The sequence below is a fragment of the Pholis gunnellus genome (genome assembly GCF_910591455.1).
Source record: "Pholis gunnellus genome assembly, chromosome: 3".
Lineage (NCBI taxonomy): Eukaryota > Metazoa > Chordata > Actinopteri > Perciformes > Pholidae > Pholis > Pholis gunnellus.
In genome coordinates, this window is record NC_136529.1 from 4,760,793 (window position 1) to 4,770,853 (window position 10,061).

Sequence of the window (10,061 nt, forward strand, 5' to 3'; positions counted from 1 at the left end):
ATGCACAGTAGAGGTCCTGCTTCCAGTCACAGTGTGGAGGGTTAATATGTTAAGTACTGAAGTGTTTGCAATGTTGGCCCGTGAGAAGACTGCTGTTGACAGTGCTAGGAGGTATTTCAGGGAGGTTAAACTCCTTGTAGATAGCGCTAGTCCTTCCAGGCACCTCCACTCCCCATTCCTCTCCTACCTGTTCCTTCCTCTCTAAATCTCTAGCTCTCAGCCCGTAGGCAGCTGGCTATTACCCATAAGCCCCCAAGGGAACAGCTGTGATCTTGGAGGCTCTTTTGTCCCATCAATATGAAGACGTCTCCTCTGGTTGTTATGGTGAAGGCAGACCGGGCTGATGCTTGGCTCACTGCCATCCACTTACAGCGAGACAGATCGGAGAATAAAGTTGGTTGGGGGGTTAAGGAAAGATGTTAGCACCGAGGACCGATAACAGAACTTTTTTGTTACAAAGGGTGCATGCGTTTGGTGGGAAAGCCAGCCAAAAAAAGAGGAAGTTAACGAGACAGAGAGGGGGAGAGTCTCCTTCACGAGGCAGCAGGTACATGACACATTTTTGGAATAGCAGTCAATAAAAAGGTGGCAAAGAGTGTGAGAAAGGTTCTGTATACACGGGTATCCAAACAGTGGGCTAAATGCTCCCAGCCAGAGTTAACAACTTGTCACTTGCAGCTTGGAGATGCCTTACATTTACCAATGAGTTAAAGGTGCTGTATACAAGATCTAGATCATTTCGATTGCCTCTCAACCATAGACTGTAAATAAAAAGTGGACGTAGTCATTGTGTCGTCACCCATTGGTTTGTGGACTGCCGTTTGCAACCGATGAACAGAAGTTACCATATTTGTAATGCGGAGTGATGTAGAGACGCCGTATACGGCTCTGGTAGCGACAGCGACCTGTCAATCACAGTAAACCCGCCCTAAAGCATACCCTGCTTTATGGTCTGTTTGACTCTAATTGGATCATCATTTAGTAAATGAACATCATGCTGTATTGAAGAAGACTTGAAATTAGAGATTGAGACCATAAACTCATGTTTACAATGTTTACTGAGGGAATGAATCAAGAGAGAAGTAGAGTCATTTTCTCATAGACTTCTATAGAACCAGACTTCTTACTGCAACTAGAGGAGTCTCCCCCTGCTGGTCAGTAGAGAGAATGCAAGTTTCAAGACACTTCCGCATCGGCTTCAGTGTTTGTCTCAGGGAGAACTACAGGATGGGGGTTACGCTTTGGTCGACGATGCTGTCGGTTGGGACAGAGTGGAGAGATGAGCTAATCAGTGGGGCACACTCTCTTGACCTATCATAACGCCAGGATGATTCAGCAGAGGACAGCTAGCAGCTAGCAACCTGGTACGGCACCCAACTGTCGCTCAATGCGGTCACGTCCTTCCTTATCCCTAACTTTTAGCCTGAATATAATCTAAACGGGAGAATTGTATAACCCCCCCCTTACAGTTGACATGAACAGGGAATTAGCTATAGAGACCAAACCGTTTTTGGCTGTCAACATGTTTTTTTGTGCTGTAAAGTTGGGTATTTTAACATGAGGGTATATGGGGATTCAGGTGCTTTTGTAGCCAGCCTCAAGTTGTTTTGACACTTCCGCGTTGGCTTCATTTCTCCGCACAAATAAACGATTACATTTTATGCATCAACTATAATGTTCACCCGACAGCTTACTACTCTGTCTTCCTTTTATCTCCTTAAAATTCCCTCAAATCTAAACATATGTTGTTCTCTTTTTTCAGTTTTTGCAAGCTTATCAAACTGGACTCAGAGGTGTTAGGAAGTTCCACTTTGCCACTACCCCATATTTACATTGGATCCAGACCACGGCCATCCCATTGAAGCGCTAACGCTTGACTGTTTACGTCCAGCACATAACACAGTGTCCCTGACCAAGGATTGGTGGATGTGGGAAAACGTGCTGGTTTCAGGCAAGTGGCACATATTTGAACATGAGCGGTGAGGATTTCATCCTACTTCTCTCCTGTAATGTGAAAAGAAGGAAAGTGGAGATCAAGACTGAGGGGGAAGTACATTTACTCTAGTGCTCTACCTAAATAAATGTGTTCTTTACTTGAGTACTTCCTTTAAATGCTATACACTAGAATTCTCCACTACATTTCAGAGGGAAATTATTGAAAATGAATGACAATAACGTTTATTTATATAACACTTGTGTGTGGGGGGGGGGGGGGGCTTTTACTCATTATAGGTAACGGTAATGCTGTGCTTGTGGCGTTGCGGTGAAGTGGGAGCTGAGGAGGAGGTGAAAGGCTGCAGAGGGTCGAGGGTGAAGATGGAGAGGGTGCGGAGGTAGAGGAGGGTCGTGGGGAAGGTGGGCCGGGGGCGGATCAGGGTCAAGGGGCTGTTCAGTGTTTGGTTAAGGCCAGATGGCAGGAGAATGGCGTCTGTAGCCCCTGGTCTGTGTGCTGTGCAGTGAGGGGCTGGGAGGAATGCTCTTCTTTTCTTTGCCTTTTCTCGGCGAGTGGAGACTCGGAGGGACTGCTGTATAACAGTGGATTAAGTCCCACATTCCATTTTTAATCTCTCTATAGTCACCACTCAGCTGTTTGCCCTCAGGTCTACTGCCCCTCTACCTCCCACTGCCTGTCTGTTGATGTTGGGCTCACATACAGTACACACACACACACACACACACACACACACACACACACACACAACACAACACAGTGCAGAATGACCATAGACAGGCACCCCATCACTTGAGAGAATTTGATCACAGATTGGGAATGAAAGTCATTCGGAGCAAACATTTCCATCCTCACCGTGTCGATTGTTTTCTAGGACTTTTGACACTCTCACATTTTACTTTTTATATTGGGTCCACAGATGAAATGTGAGCTTCCAAAACCATGTGTGACCAATAACATCTGCCGTAAACTCCACTGATCTCTGTCAAACATAAAGAAATCCGCTAAATGTGTGGCAAAGTCACGATACAGGACATGCAGTGGGCTGATTGGTACGACATCAAATACAGGTCAAATGGCTGAAATGCGTTATTTGGGGTCGGGGCTAGACCTGATACTAGTTTTGATGAGACTGTAAATGTGTAGATCCCGCTCACCGCAGCTCTCGTTAAATTCTTTAAAGGGTCACAGTTAATTTTAGTTAATGCCAATTGGTGCCAATTATTATGCACATTGTAGGAGCAAAAACTCTGTTGAAATTAACACATTATTCGGGGGACAATTTGATACTTTCTGAACTCAAAGTGTGTCGTGATTATGCCCCAGCGTCAGCGTGTCATTCTCATGAGCTAATTAGCATATCTCAGAGTGCCATATACTGGAGATGGGATCAACATTGCGAAGAACATGGACAGTTATACACAGGCAGCACTTTTTACTTCTAGACCACATTTGAATTTTTTTCTTGATCAGATCATTCACTTATTTTATTATACCAAATACATGTTATTTATTTTGCCAGTATCATATCAATTCTTCAAAAGAAATAAAAAATGAGCAGTTGCCATTCGGTTTTCCTCGTCTGATGCAATTCAAATTGGCATCACAATCCTTGGATAGAAACCCAGTATATATGCTCCCGAATCCATCAAGGGTGAGAGGAAGCAGTACTTCTACAGAGGAACTCAGAGGCCCCACTCCAGACCAGAAATACATTAAAAGCAGTCATTTTACGGAGCCCTGGGTTAACCTTAGGCCATAATAAAGCTCTTTGCGCCAGAAGGCAGGAAGGGAATGATGCCAGAAGACAAAGAATAGGCTGGATAATTTACTTTTTATATTGTGGATAAAGAGGAGGAAACGATAGAGGAGAAGTAGAGAGTATTTTACATTAAGTGTCACATTTAGGACATTCAGAAACCCTCTCTGATAAACCATGTCTTCTTTGTTTTAATTAAGAAATGTACTCTTGGTAGATTCAGGTCATGAATCTCACCCAATCGTGACAACTTAAGAGAGAAGACAACACACAGCTAATCCACATAATGCAATAATCTTTATCATCAACATGTCTTCCACATTGTGATTAGCTGCCGTGGATCTGGGAACCTGCCGACTGGATTAGGCCCTTCCGTGTGACCTGTCCAGGGTGTACCGCAGCTCTCGCCTGAAGCAGAGCAACTGTATTTAGCGTTTTATATTTTGGAATTCTTAACTCCACTCACTAACTTTTACTGGGGCTCATCCACATGTCATGCTCTTCCTCAGTGGATACAAGTAGCTCTATCTCATTAGCTCTGTAAGAGTAAACTCCACCACTACTGACACTCTCACACACAACCTGTTTTATATCTTTTAGTCAGATGTAATGCATAATGAATATATTCCTCTCCCTGCACACAGTGTTCCATGTCATTTGTATGTCCTTTGATTTGAACTGACTAACTAAATAAATGAACTAAAAACTCAATTAAACAGATTTTATAGTATTGATAGATTGAATCAAACAAGTAATTTGTTCAAATCGATTTCAACGCAACACATTTATCCCAACGTTGAAGAATTGATGTTCTGCTCATGCAGTGCCTCCACTGCCTCACAGTGACTCCTCACATTTTCCTCCATGGTAATGTTACTGTACGGCAGTTGTGTTTTACAAAGTCCCATCCCTATATCCATGATTTCAAATGTCCCCTCACATTACTTCTCAGATGGATCAATGTAATGATCATCTGTTAGCACTGCCCACTAGAACAGCAGTTTACTGACTGCATTTTGTGAATGCCCACTTACACACTGTCATTTTTTAATAAAAAAATATTTTCAGATTATTTCACTTTTTCTCTCTTTTGAGCAATAGACTATATTTTGAACACACGGTGACACCCCTAGTCCAAGATTTACGAGCAAACAAAATGACATCAACCAGCGGCTTACGGCAGGGCTACGGTATATACAGTCTAAGAGCAGTATGGAGGAAAACAGAAGGAAAAAGGGTCACGGAGGACAAAAGAAGAAATGGGGAACAAAGGGTGGAGGAAGAGGAGGGAAAGCCTGCTAGGGCTAATTAGAGCAATAATAGGGGGCCAGAACATGCGGAGGAAACTGGAAGGGGTCGACATGACGGGCAGGGTGGTGGATGGAGAAGGAGGGGGCGATGTGGTGAGAGGGAGGGCAGTGGTGGGAACAAGACCTGGGCCTTCCCCGCACTAGGGGGATGCTAGGTAATGGAGGGTGGCTTTCTCGGCAGACATAAAATCGCTAGAGCAAACCGGCAAAATACCCCATGGTCCCGAGCTCGGCCTCAGCAAGAATAAATACCTGCTTCTAGAAAACCAGACAGCCATTTGTTTAAGTATACCACACGGCTATTCATGGAGCCACGCAAGGAGCGCATCTATCAGCAGGGTCCATCCATGTCCATTCTAGTTACAGTAGCTCTATGTCGGTGGAAACCCCTGGGAGGTCCTGTGTCGTTGGGAACTCTCGCCTCTTGTTAGCCACTACATGGCTACGGTTCTTTGATCAGCTCAGCTGACTCTTAAGCTCAGCTTAGTGCGGCAGGGGTCTGGAAAATCTGGGGAGAGGGAGAGAGGTAAAAGGTGGGGAGGGACGATGGAGAGAGGGAATGACTGATGGCACCCACTGAACCATGCATCCTCTGGCCAGGAGTTGGAGGGAGGGGAAGAGGGAGGAGATAAAAGACAAGGAAGGTGATGGGGGATAAGCAGGTTGAAGAGGACGGAAAGGAGGGGTCTCCCCTGACAGTCACACGCTTCACTACTGCCATCACCAGAAGGCGCTGACCCAACGGCTGAACTGAAGCCAGGCATGAAAGCAAGGTTGACCACAGTGAGTTTAGGAAACACTGGGATGAAAAGAATTCGCAGGACGCACGGCCTCTGCATGTCATTAGATGAACAGGACTATGGAGCATTCATGGAAAGTGCTCTCGCCAGCCTGTCGCAGCAGCTTTCAGAATTAAGTATCCAAAATGACATAATCAGAAGCAATTAGGACTTCAGTCAACAACAATAACTTTGCCAAACATTTCAACTCTCAAACTGTTTTTCTCCTCCACATTCTGAAGATGTCTTTTTTTTTTTTTGTCCGACACGGCACTTGATGCTGCTGTGTAATTTGGGGGGAAAAGATGCCCTGTTCAACTCCATAATGAGCAGAGCCAACAGTCTCTTCAGGGCCACTTGAGCCCGGCCAGAGGAGCTCTCCTTTGGGGCACAGACATACATTATACATTTCTGTGCTGAGTTAGCATTCATTCAGACGCCACCTTCTCATGTGGGCTCTCCAGGGTGAAAAACATCGACAGGAAAGGCTTGACGTGCTGTAATTACTGGAGGGCCCTACAAGGTCTCTGGGAATACTGCGAAATCATGTACAAGTTTGCATACCAAGCCATGTGTAGTATCTTCCAGATGTATGACTGCATACAAATTTCCCTCATGTGACATCAAAGTGATGCTGCTTCACTGAATAATCCCTATCCGTTTCTTCAAAAAGTACTAATCCACAACCCACCTGTTGTGTTACATAATCCTCCTCCAATACTGTTTACATGTCCACATGTGTTTCACCGTAACCCTGACAACACCAGATAATCTGATAGGCCCCTGATGTCTTAATTGTGTGTGCATGGGTATGAGACTCTGCTAACTTCATTTGCTGGTTTCCTGTTTGGGGAGAGTCCACTCAAAGAGATAAGAGTAGTGAAGGGCTGTATCCACATCGGTAATGGTGCTGGAACACAGACCGACACGACATGGATCTTTGGGTAAAGTCACATGGACTGATGGACTTTGTCAGAACTGTAACATGTTCACCAATATCATTGTGAGTTCACTCTTATCCAGTTATTTCAGTAAGAGGGTTTACACTTAAGTAACTTAAATTGAAAGTGAGAGAAACATGACGTTTCAGAGACCTTTTCTACTGAGAATTTTAACAGAAAAGTAGTCATTTAAAACATTAACCCACATTTTCAATAAACATGTTTATGGCTAGCCCTACTGATACTTCTTAATAAAGAACTATGAAAACTGTTGGCAGTATAGTCTGGTTGGGACATTCTAGGGAAGCGTTATTGTTCAATTTTATAAATGTACATTTTCAACACTGAACACCACAAACTACATTACATGCACCTTCATTGTGTTGGGGTGAGGGAGATCGGAGCGAGATACTGTATCACAAAAAAACTACGCAAACAATTTTAGGATCACACCGATGTACTGTAACACATGCATTGCACACCTATAACATTCAGACTCACAATGGACAGTTAACCAAAAAAGCTAACCAGAAAGAACCAGAGATAACATACTGGTATCCACAATGTAACTACAACGCCGAAAGGGCACGCCTAGAAGATAACCGGCAAATTGCCAAATTCTCGTTTGATGGTTGAAGTTACGACCTCAACAGGTTTAAGTTAGGCATTGACCTCGAATGATTTAAGTTAAGCATTGACCTTGAATGGTTAAGGTTAGGCATTGACCTCAACTGATTTATGTTAGGCATTGACTTCCAATGGTTAAGGTTAGCCATTGACCTTGAATAGTTATGGTTAGACACTGTCCTTGAATGGTTAAGGCTAGGCATTGACCTTGAATGGTAAAGTTAAGCATTCACCTCAAGTGGTTAAGGTTAGGTATTAACCTTGAATAGTCTAGATTAGGATAGGTCGTCTCGCAAGAGTTTTCGCATGTTTTCACAACTTGTGGGTAACCATCAAGACATGACCAACTGAAAGCTTCATCTAAGATTCCGCTATGCTATGCTAGTAGCAGCTAATGTAGCCTGAAGCAGAGATGAGTCTCTCACAATCAATAAGCAAGCAGATGTATTTGGGGGAACAAAAGCAAAAAGCTAGCTCTTGTGACCTGTCCTCTCTGAACAACCTTCAGAGCCATCTTTCAAACAAGGCATTGTTCATATGGCTACCTGACAAGTGACCTCGTGGCTGGGGTGAAAAAAAGTGTGTGACCTTTCAACAAATTCTCACTCCGAGCTTGTCAAATACAGACACTACACGGCTATACGTTTCAAACTATGACGCTCTAGGTGCCCCTCTAGCATCAGTTTTGGATGTGTCAGGGACAGCGTGTTCGTTTTAGCTGTACATGCATACAATGTCTTTTCAAAATAAACTTCCACCATAGATTTAATTAGTTTTTAGGTTTACTCTGTTAGGTTTAAACAACAAAACATCCATGGTTTCACACAAAACACAAACTGTGTCCTCCTGGATGAAAGTCTGTGTTTGTCTGAAGCGTATGGGTTTACATTGGAGTTTGTTGAAAGTCCAGTGCGTCTCATACAGACGCTAAAGGGTGCCTCGGTGCGTTGGTATCAGATGCCAAGAGCCACTGATCAAGCGTTGGTATTTGACGAGTTGGGAGTGAGCATGGGTTGGACATGGACTTGTACGTCAAAGCAAAAGCTTATTTGTATTAGCCCGATAGCAATCTTTCTGTAACAGTAACAAAGTAGATTTAGTGACCATAAACTGAACCCAACAGTACCCTTGGAGGTGGCAGATGAGAAAGAATTATAAGTAATTTTAACTTTTATTTTTTTGTTTGCTCTAAGCCTACAGGCAGTGAGTGTTTGACACTCAAAACATTGCTGAGTGGAGTTTTTCCACTTGGACTTGTACCGTTGTAACCCCACCAATGGCAGGGTGTTGTTATGATTCAAAATCAGAAAGCCCCCAGCGCTCCACCCACCACACTTGACCTGTACAGAGCACTTGTTTTGCCTCATTTTCATCTCTTCTCGCCTCTAGTGCTCAGCTGACCTCTGTGCCCTGACCACAACTCACCCCATATGGCAAGCCCCTCATTATACACTGCAAACCTGAGCACACAGGGGTTACGGTCACATATACACCAGGAATATTCAAACCTATAACAATAGTGTGGATGAGAATGCCTTGGAGGATAATAAACCAGGGTTGTTTTGGACCATAGAAATAGAATATGAGTAGAAGGGACATTCCCGTTCAAATCCACGTAGCAGGGTGGTCAGAGTGGCGACTGTTTTTATGTGTACCGTTGAAATTTGTTGCCGGCTAACTTCGTATAAGCTAAACAGACTTATGGCTAGTTGCGGATTCACTGAGGTTTTGCAGTAACAACCAAAACGAGTAGTGGAGAGTGTAGAGAGTGTAGAGAGTGTAGAGAGCCAGAGTAAATGAGTACAATTTAACAAGTTCATGCTTCATCCACTCACTCTTATCATAGCGTTGGAAAGCACATTGCTTTTTCCAGATGAGTGACAACTTTGTTCGACTCACTTTCAGTAACCAGTGTAGCATTAAAGCATGATGGAATTAGCAAGCTAGCTGTCCGCTAGTAAGCTAGCTAGCTTGCTAATTCCACCATGCTTTAATGCTCCACTAAATACAGAAAATGAGTCGAACAGCTGGCTGGGTCTAACGGTCCCTCTGCCTGACTCCCACCACTCCGGAGAAGAACAAACTAGCTAGCTAGGCAGCCAAACATCTTCAGAGCTGCGACCACACATTGCAGCCCCACTGAAGCATGTTGCCACCATAACAAGAAACAACAATTGGCATTTTCTTTTGTACCAGTTAAATGACCAAGGAAAACAGTTCAATGTCCTTTTTACCCTGTATTCTATTTCTATGGAACCGTGTGCAGAGCTCCATGTCTCGCCCTTTCTACCCATATATGTGTGTGAATGTTCGAGAATGTGTATGTGTAGTTAGGAGTGTTCAAGGACATGCTCGGTGCCGGATAAGTGCGGTCACATGCATGTTCACATGTTCTGTTGTTTTTGTGATGTTATGGTGGATCAAGTTCATGGTTCAATTGGTAGGAGAGGTGAGAAAAAGGGCAAACAAAAGAGCAAACGGCTAACACATGGCATCAAGTGAGAAAAACCTAAAGTGAAAAAAACAGTTAGAATACCAACAACATCCTTTTTGTCCTGCTTTATATTTCGGTTTATTCTTCGGTGAGCAATACTTTTTTTTTACATCCAAAGTCTGTTGAGACCAACCTTGAGAGTATAGACAAGAACATGTTGTGTAGACAGGCTGTGTGTATGTGTGTGTGTGTGTGCGTGC